Source organism: Pinus tabuliformis, chromosome 6 (genome assembly GCF_031772625.1).
Source record: "Pinus tabuliformis cultivar Carrire ecotype Pingquan chromosome 6, CPIR1, whole genome shotgun sequence".
NCBI classification, from domain to species: domain Eukaryota; kingdom Viridiplantae; phylum Streptophyta; class Pinopsida; order Pinales; family Pinaceae; genus Pinus; species Pinus tabuliformis.
This window is the reverse complement of record NC_142292.1, coordinates 453,071,736-453,082,422: the sequence shown is the minus strand read 5'-3', so window position 1 is coordinate 453,082,422 and position 10,687 is coordinate 453,071,736.

The following is a 10,687-nucleotide window of genomic DNA, read 5'->3' as shown; positions in this document are numbered from 1 at the left end:
TTTTTTTTTTTTTTTGTTTTTTTGTTTTGTTTTGTTTTGTTTTTTTTTTTTTTTTTTTTCAGGTAAACTAGTTCCAACTGTTGGAGGAACTAGTGGAAGGTTAGTTGTGCAGCGGGACTTCAGTCAAACTTAGTGATCATCTAGTTAACTAATTAGTCAACCCAAAATAACTAGTGCATGCAAATAATTCAAGTTACCCAGTTCAAGTGGAGATTCCAAGGCAGTGTAACATCAGTTGTAGACTAGTCTTGAGTGTACAGGTGTTGCATGCAACCTGATGATCAACCTTACGAATTGCACAATCCATTTTAGAGAAATTCCTAAATAATAGGGTCCTAATTTCTCAAGGAATTATACAAGGAAATAGGGGTTCAAGCAGAGGCAGAAATTGACTAATTATGGGTCAGAGCTTCTTACTTAGCATAGAGACAATTTATGCACTTGTAGGTTGTGTTTAGTTGAGAAAAGCAATTGCAATACATCTCTATTAATCATATTAATGAAAGAAGGCATTGAGGTTTTTAGTAGATTTATTTCCCCAAGAAAAATACTATTTGCATGTGTGTGATTTATTATTGCATGTCTGATATAATTGTTATAAATTGTGAATTAATGTCTACAAAGCAATAGAGTAGATTTTTGTCTTGTGATTTTGATTTAAACTTCATGAGCAGTTGCAAATCTACATCGTAATTTCTACTGAGTTTTCGATGCAAATCTCATATTCAATTTTTTGAATTTTTTGTCATGAAATAGAATAAATTGATGGGTAATATTTGTTATGTCTATACATGGGGATTGATATTTTTTCCTTTCCCTGTTACAATGAAGGACATCCCACATTCAAATTTACAAGCAAAGATTGCCTTTCTTGGAAGGCCCACTTTCCATTTTGCAAGAAAACACAAATCTCGATTGGAATTGATTTTTTTATAAATAATTTCTAGAAAATTAAATTTCCCCAAGTCCTTGCACTTAAGCATTCAAAATGAAGAAGCGGGTACCTTGCCAACACCCTCTAGATTCCCAACTTTCCCCAATTTTCTGGATGGACGGTGATACTGACTGCCACTTGCAATAGTGGTTGGTAACCACATATAATATTTAGTGAGAATCTTGATTTGAATTAATTATAATAAGATCAAATGAGCTTTTTTTAGCTTTGTTTTTTTCTTTCAAAAGAACAAATGTGATTTCTGATGCACAAAAAGTAGTCATGGAGTTACACGATATACTATTAATGTTAACTCCTTGTGGATTGATATTGGTAAGTTTATATGGAAGGGAATTTGAAAGTTGTGTACAATGAAATTTTCAATGGTTCATTGAAGAGATAGCTTGAAGGTGTTAAAACTAGAGATTTATAAGAGTTCAAGGTTATATAGTCTTGTTGTTCAGCATGAGCTTGCATGGTAACTTATGTTGGTTGAATAAGGTGGAAGTTTCCAATTAGCCCTTGGCTGGAGAGACTATTGTTGGATCAATAGACCATCTATGGTTTATATAACCTATTTTACATGGCATTTGAGTTTGGGTTTTAGAATTATAGATTATTTATTTTGTAGTATTACACTTAATAGATGTTAGTATGCAATGGAATGTGCTTCATTTCTTGCATCTGAGAATATTATCTATCACAATTCTGCGAATTAGAACAAAAATAAATTAATTTGAAAAGTTTATAATAAGACAACCTTTGTCCACTCTACAATTAGTCGCGTCTTTGCCGGCCAAATTTAGTATTAGCAGGCCCTCGGATGGTATCCTCAGCATGACGTTCATATTCCATGTAGATGAAAGCATAAACTATAGAAAACAGAGAAATTCAATAAAAAAACAAAATATTGAATTGTAAACACATTTGTAGCATGCCAAGGCACAAATGATTTCATATATAGGCTATACAAAGAAAACAAAATGCATCCTATTACTCATTGCTATGAAGACTTACTTCATTAGGGGACATCGGGCACAAAACTTGCATGGTGTACTAAATGGTATCAAGTAAGTGTAAGCCATAAGTGGTTGTAAATGGTTGTAGGGTCATCAATTAGGTAAGTGCCTTCACCAATTATACTCATTTTTTATTGTAGTAATATGTCATGGATTCTATCAATTGACATGCTTGAGTGGCTGAAGACTTAACATGACATGGCATGATAGGGATGAAAAGTAATAATTTCATGGGAAAAATAAAAATTGTTGTTTGTATATCAACTTTGTTGAAAAAGGATATAGAAGTTGATGCATGGCACGGTGGAAGAGCTTGTACACTCTCTAACATTCCTCCACCAAAGAAAATTTTAAGTACTGAGTCTTATTTAAAAAATATTGCTTCTTAAACTTAGCTTGTATCCTTAGATACAAACCATAGAGGTTACCATTGTGCATTACCAACATCCAACATGATTATCTAAAATCCACGTAATATGTTTAAATATTATGTTTAATTAAGAATTTTTGTTGCAGAAATGTCTTCTCGCACCAGGGATCTTTAACGATAAGTCTTGGCACTTCGAAAATAATGATCCATAGCTAATAGCAAGGGACAAATTAGAATACAGGTTGACTAAAATTTTACTGTGACATTAACAAATGAGCATGGGAGGCATTAGATTAAATAGCCATAGTTGCATTACTAAAACAGAATTAATCAAAAAGAGAAGTATTAAAAAATAATAGAAAATACAACATTCTTCCACACCATTGAAAATGCCATGTCGGGAAAAAAAAAAAACCAGATAAACATATATAATAGGTCCATCTGGTACAATTGTTTGACATAAGCAAATTAAATTTGTTCCTTCTCTCAAAATTTCAAGATGGGAATCATAGCCGGGCCATTAAAGTTACGTGGTGATATGTGTATGCGCCTTCTTTTCTACCTGCGTTCAATTAGAAAATGTATTCAATTACAAATCAGCTCAAATGACAAAAAAAAAAAAGAAAAAATATTTCGTGAGCCACTGAAATTTGTCCTCGTGGTTTCCAAGAGAAAATATGTATTAAAATTTGAGAGATATTATAGGTTTCTTTCAAAATAATTGATTCATAGCAAAGAGTTGATGCGCAAGATAGTTTAATTCATTTATTTGTCCAAACCATTTCCTGGCCTAGGGAACAAAATGGTTGATTAATATGGTTGTTTTTCCATACCATAGTTGATTATTTTTAACCAATGGTAAGTTTTAGATATAAGTATTTCAATCTTTCTTGCGGCTCTTGTTAAAACTGCATAGATCCATTTTAACTCTAGATCTATCGAGAGTCAAGAAGGATCAAATATCTCAAAATGTAAACATTTTTTTTGAGTGAATAATATAAGGAAAATTTTGCACCCATCTATATATATATATATATATATATATATATATATAATTTTATTACAAAGTTGATTTAACATTTGTGGAATATTGACATAATATCTTATCAGTGAGGATAGAGGGTTGAGATACATCTTAAAACATAGTTATGCCCTTTTATAAAATAAAATAAAAATAAAATCTATATAAAATATTTTGAATTTCAAATGAGTTACAGTGTTTTGTGCACGTCGTATTGATAAGTTCCGTATTGGCCCATGGTATTGCAACAAAGCTTATTTGCAAGTTAATAATATCCATGGTAAAATAGAAGTGAATATTCATGGTTAAGAACCTTGTTATATGGTAAGTTTATTGTAAGTATTATGTTTTTATATACTTTTAAATGTGAATTTATGAATTATAATGGTTACAAATATGAATCCTTATTTTAATTTATATGGTAAAATAAATCTCTCTCTCTCTCACACACATATATATTTGTGTTTTTAACTATATGTTTATTAATTAAATAATTCAGTTTGTATATCTTTATTAATTATATGTTTTGAAATACCACGATTATGACTATGAATCATCATATTATATTTTCTTTATCTATAAAATTGTTTGTAGTTTTATTATTAAAAACAAAATAAAAATGCAACCAATTGAATTGAATTGATTTATTACTTTTATCTTCTTAAATAAGTCCACATTTAAATGTTTACACTCATTTACGTACACTACAACATCTCTCTCATATGGGATTGTAGTAACAACACAACAAATTGAATTGAATCTATTTATTACTTTTTTATTTGAGTCCAAATTTAAGTGTTTACACTCATTTAGGTACACTACAACATCTCTCCCATATTAGGTTGTAGTAACAACACAACAAATTGAATTGAATCTATTTATTACTTTTTAAACTAAGCATACATTTAAATGTTTACACTTATTTATGGACACATCTCCCTCATACTAAGTTGTCGAGTGCCTCTAGCACAATAAGAGGTGAAAAGCATGACCGGGGGTTCTTTTTGGTCTTGATGTAAAATTTGAAACAAAATAATTATGAAGTTTGGGAGAAATAAACTGCAATCTTGTAGAAATTTACATTCTTCTTTAAGGGATAAATTTAAGTATGCTTCTTTCGCTAGGACTTCACTCAATGAACCTTTGACATACCACATGCATTCCTGGCATATTAAACAATACCCTTAATTTGACTACATATTGTAAAATACTTCAAAATCACTTTATTTAACCCCCTACCAATATGAACCCAATACACCTTCCCAATGTAAAAAACCCCTAATTTCACTAGATATTGTAGGTATCCATTTTTTCATTAAACTTTTTTATACCCATTTGTATTTTTTTATTAACTTTGAGCTCCATTTTTTATAAGCAACATATAGAAAATATTTACCCCTTATTATATTCTCAATATATTACTTCATTTTTTATTCAATTTATATCTCCCAATACAAACACACGTGATATTATATTTCTCCCCTAGTGAAGCCCCCATGGCTTCTTTCTATCAATCAAATCATAATTGTAGGAGACTATAACAATTTGATTAGAAACATGATCCTTGGTATCTTTCCAAAAAATACTGGATTAATCTCAGTATTCAAGTGCATAAAAAAATATTATATCTTCCTTCACCAATTATCAAGCCAAGCATGTCCTCAGGACTTTAAACATAGTAGAAAACTCACTAGCAAACTAAGTAATCAAGTTATCACCGGGACAAATGAAGGTGGGTGGAACTATAAGGGAGGTCTTTGTTGCTAACCAATATTATAACCAAATATATAGTAGCAAACATAACAAACTCCATAATCATATAAAAGAAAAAAACTTCGGTTGTTGCTCAACTTCAACCAGCCGAATTTGGATCGTGGATGATGATCTATCCACCTTAGAAAAAATACAGTTTCAAGGTTAAAACACAAGGAAAGTCAAGCCACACCTCCTATATCCTTGTGCAGAGTCATTTGTTGCATAACAAAGCTAGTAGAAAAATGTACATCTCAAATTTTTTGTGGTGCAGTGGGATGAATGCTAATGGATTGCCATATTCTAGGGAACATGCAAGCATGGCTATCTGTTCACTTTCATCATTTCCTTTTTTGGCGCAATGTATCCTGTGAATAGCCCTCATTCCTCCCTCAATTTGTGAGCTCTCCCTGATGTATCAAACATCACCCTAACTCCTAGTCTCCCTCTTTAAGTAAGAAGGGATAATCAATAGTGTAGGAAAGGCATCAGGTTACATATTCAGAAGATTGTAGAACAAAAGAATACCTACATCCAATAAAACATCTATGTCCACCTTTTGAAAATCCTATAAAATAAATCAAGATTGTGCAAATTTAGCAAATTAATTGGAAAATCAAGCAATGCAAGGGGTACAAGAAGGGTCATTGAGAGAGTTGAAGCCTCAAATCAAGCTGAAATTATAATTCTTTGCGAGAGGGTTCAATCTCTCAACAATCAATTGGATACAATTATGGACAACATTAATTTCCAAGGAAATAAAATCCATGAGTTGGAGTTGATTAAAGAAGGAATGAAGATATAGATGGATTTAATGCAAGGAAAGTTTCAAGAAAGAGAAAGCATCCTTAAGGAAGCAACATCCTCTGCAAATTTCATTCATGCACCATGTAATATCCTATTTTTCTAATCCCCAAATTTTGTAATGTAATTAAAAAGATGATAATTCCAGAGAACCACCATGGTTGTAAGGCCAAACTGGGTAATGTAAATGTGAATATTGGTTGATTATGAAAATGCTACAACTCAGGATGCGGACATGTCTATACAGATCCTGATGTTTTGAAAGGATAGCTTGCGTAGGAAGCATGTGAAAGGGATTGGGAAGTCTTACAAGCATCCCCACATTTAATTCCCAAACCCCCTTAATGTGCTAGATAAGCTACCAACTGCCCCATGCAGTTATGAGGAGTGGGGAAAGAGGTATTGGAGCCATATAGGTAGGGTTTATGCACCTGGCAACAACATTGAGTTTATTTTGTAACCCAAGAAGGCAGACCTAAGACCCCTATGTGAAGCAAACATTAGGGAGGATTTAGGTCAGAGTTTAGTGTCTTGTTGTAGCGGCTACAAACATCCTCAAAATTTTTTCCTTAGCTTCGTTTCAAAGCCTCCCTACCAACCTTTCACAGTAGCATGTCTTGTTTTGTCAAGTACACAAGCTTCAATGATTTTCTTGCAAAATGACAGCCTATCCATCAAAGCTTGTTGCATCCCCTTCACAGGTTGTTTTAGTGGACTTAGTCTAGTTGCAGGCTGAGCAACTCCCTCAAGAAATTGTGCAATTCTGGAGGGCAACCAACCTTCCCTCCAAAAATTGTGCAATTCTGTCTGGAAACCTACTGGGCTCCAGAATTGTGAAAATTGTCTGTCATTGTTCACTGAGAAAATTGTGAAATTCCTCCCAACAGGGATTCTCAGCCCAGAAATTTTGCAATTTTGGGCAGCAGTCAGTTGCTCTGCCCAGAAATTGTGCAATCCCTTTGGGTTTCCAGCCTAGCTCCCTCCCAGAAATGTACATTTTTTTCCTCCCAGTTAAGCAAACTGTTGCATGTGCAGTTGAGTTGACTGGTTCCCTTCGGGACCGAGCAAAATTGATTTGCATGCATGGGTTGCTCCTCCCAAGGAAGCATGCAAAGGCATCCCTTGTTTCAGGGATCTATTTTTAGCAGTTGGAAGTTACATGCAAGGCTAATTTTAGAAACCTCCCACCAAGTGTCGCTTTCCCTAGATTTGTGGCATGCACGTCGCAACCCCGATTTTATCGAAACTCATCAACCGGACACTATAGAGATCATTCCACAAATAGATATTGTAGCTCTGACATCCCACATTACATCTAGGAGTCATCGGCACATTCATCTCAGCTGTTTTGGGGTAAGCCCACTTTTCATGTCTCACACTGCGTTTCTAGCTCTTTTTGTGTTTCGCTTTGTATGAATACTGTCTACTTGATTTCAGTGAGCGCTTGCTATTGTTTTGATACATACTAGATTGTACTAGCACCGTTTCAGTTTTTGTTAACATCTCACTGTTGCCGCATGCATGACATTATTTTTCACGGACAGTCGTCATTACGACGACTCACTTCACATACATGCATGCTTTCTTTTTTTTCGAATACCACACTTGTTGTTTGCATGAATGATCATTCACTCTTGTTTTCACTCATCTCATCATGCTTTCACACTTCTCATGTTTTCAGTCACCTGTTGGCTGGACTGGGCTTCCTCGGTTGGGACTGTCCCTTGCCCGGCTAGCACTGTGCATTTTCGGAAGCAAAGGCTCTGCCTTCCCCCCAGAAATTGCGCAAGTCTAGATAGGCATTGACCTCCACACTTGCATCATGCAATTATTGGATGCAATATCGTGTTGGCCCCAAAAACTTCGCAATGTAGTTTGCTGGTTGCATGTCATTGCTGACTGAAATTGTGCATTGTGCAGTTTCAGTCCTCAGCAGACAAAGCTAGACTATGCATTGTGTAATTCTAGTAGTCAGCTAGCCTCCTAACAGCCCAGTCTGTGCCTTGCACAGTTTTGGCAGTCAGTCTCCTGACCTCCGAGCAGAAATTGTGTGACCTTCATGATCAGTCAGACAGGTATGTTGCAAGTCAATTCTCAAGTTCGTTTTGGTTTTCGACTGACAGATTTCTTGCCATGCGTGTTGTCATGTCTCTAGGTATCATAGGTGTTCATCTGCCTCTCAGCAGCATAGGTGCAATGGTTTCCAGGAGAGAAGATTTGAAGACACTATTCAGAGCGCACTTGGGGATGCAATCAATCAAGTGTCTATGAACTTGCCTACCTACGAAGACATCAAGTTGTTCATAGACAAGGACATCAAGATATGACGGAAGCAGCATCACATCAAGCAGCACCATCAACAGCAGCTGAAGGAAGCATACCAGATGAAACGAACACAAGAGGAAGGTTGTTAACAACACAGAGGCGGAACAAAGTCGCAAGCTCAGGCAGATCCACTTGTGGTAAAAGCAACTTTGTAGACTCAGGCTATGAGGTGATTGCGTGACATGAAGATCATTCGAAGACAAAGAATGAAGAGAGAAGGAGTTGCCTGTGATGAAGCAACAACTGAGGGAAGAACAGGAGCTACATAGACGAGAGAATGAGTTGCTGTAGGAACATGTATAGCAGCAGGCGCAACATGCACTTACGTATGAAACTGTGCCCATACAAGTTATAGATCCATCCTAGTAGCTGGCATGGAGCAAACATGGTGAGCAGTGTTGTTTATCACATGCAAGGGAATTCAGTAACATGCATTTCATTGTGCACATGCATGTGATCTAACCCATTTGGCACACTCACTGAGGCAAAGACAAGAAGCAAGTCCGACTGGAGCTGAACATGCGATTGACAGTTGATGCGCATGACCACTAGCACACACTAGAAGATCAACATGGATACTATGCATTAGTGTGCTTTTGATTCAACCAAACCCAAGAAGACCATGTGCATGTTCATAGACGAGTTGGATGGAGGAGCCACACCAATGCACTGGGATGCAATGGAGGCAAGAGTTTGCTTCAGCAAGATGTCACCATGGAGCGCATGCACACCATCACGGATGACCAAGCTTGGCATCAGATCACCACCTTCACTATCACAAGTATGTCAAAGAGTTGGTCTTAGAATCACAATGGACCAAGTGTTAGTGATGTCTTGCATGGCTTTCTCAAGCCATTTGTTTTCACATGGTCACATGTGCATTGTAATGTAACGTCTTGTCAAGTGGAAGTTCAAGTGTCGATAGTTGGATGTAACAGTCATAGAGTAGATGAATAGTCATGAGGGTAGATGAACTATCACAAAGGGGAATGTCAAGGGTCACCCCATCATTTGCTATAAATAGAACCTCATAACTCATTGTAGAGGATTTTGGTCAACCAAGCTTCCGATAGGACTATCTTAGAGAAAGCTTGGACAGTATTTTAACGAGCCTTGGCTTCTCCACTGCAAAGAGCTAGTAAATCTCTTTGGAGGAGCAGGCGGTTGTGGCTCTAACGTTCTGCTCTCAAAACTAGTGGTTGGACATGGATGTATTGTATGACTGGAACTTACACTTCTTAATATAACAAAGCCAACACGTTTCATGCATATGTTTTATTGTATTCTATGCTATCTGGTTTACTCTAAATGATATATGTATTTATTCACTTATGCATGCATGTATGGACTATTCTGTATAAGTATGTATGAATCTTTCTTAAATGTGTTGTTGGTTTAACCATCACTTTGGATTGCTTGCTAGCTTGCTTTCTAGCTTGTGATGCATCTTCACTCTTGTGTTCCCTTCCAAGTCGTATACTATTACAGGCTTCCAAGGGGTGCACTCACTTCACCTCAGTGCATTAGAACCTCTCATGCACCTTCCTTTACTTACTACAGCTATCACACCCTTGCTACCAACAGGGACATCTTACTTACCTTTGTGCAAAATCGCAGTCAAGGCATTACCGTATGACCCACTGCTGGGATTCCTACACCAAGTGGTTTGAGGTCTAATTGGGACTTCTTACTAGGAACATCCCCTTACATGTTGGTGGGTGCAACACCGTCAACATTTTGGTGCTAGAAGGAGGGCCAGATGACAAGATGAGTCCTCACATCTATTTTGAATCTCTACATATCTATCATGACTAACTACAAAGTTTCTCTTCCAGAGTGTATGTCTTATGGAAATGACTTCATAATATCGAAAGAGCTCTCGGATAACTTGTCGCATAAAACATTTGATGGTGGAGGCCACGTAGCCTTGTTTAGGCACGCAGTCGATGTTGTAGGCTCATGCAAAAGACATGGAATCTTTGAAGAGTACATGACCAGCGCGCTGTTCGTCTACATGCTTCGAGGGCACCCCATGCACTGGTGTGACACACTGCTCGAAAAATATATTCATTCTCTTACTCATTTGGTCGTAGAGATAGACCGTGCTTTCAATCACTTTAACCATAAAGCACCCGATCAAGAAATTCTGAAATTATGAAAAGCACCTAATGAATCTGCTAATCAGTTTTACACATGCTTTTGTAATTTTGATACTGATTTCCTGAAGATGAAATTTATTGGGAATTTCTTTATGGAAGATTTGAGTATCTTCTTCGCATATCTGAACCCCACTCAACACACTTCAGTGATGGAGCTATGCACTCACAGGTAGACACAGTTGCTGTCACAAGTGACTGCTCGCGTTCACCTCCTCAAACAACTCCACCACTGCAGAGTGATGTGGGAGATCATGCACATACATATGTTGAGCTATCACATCCTCCCACCCCACCTGCTCTTGA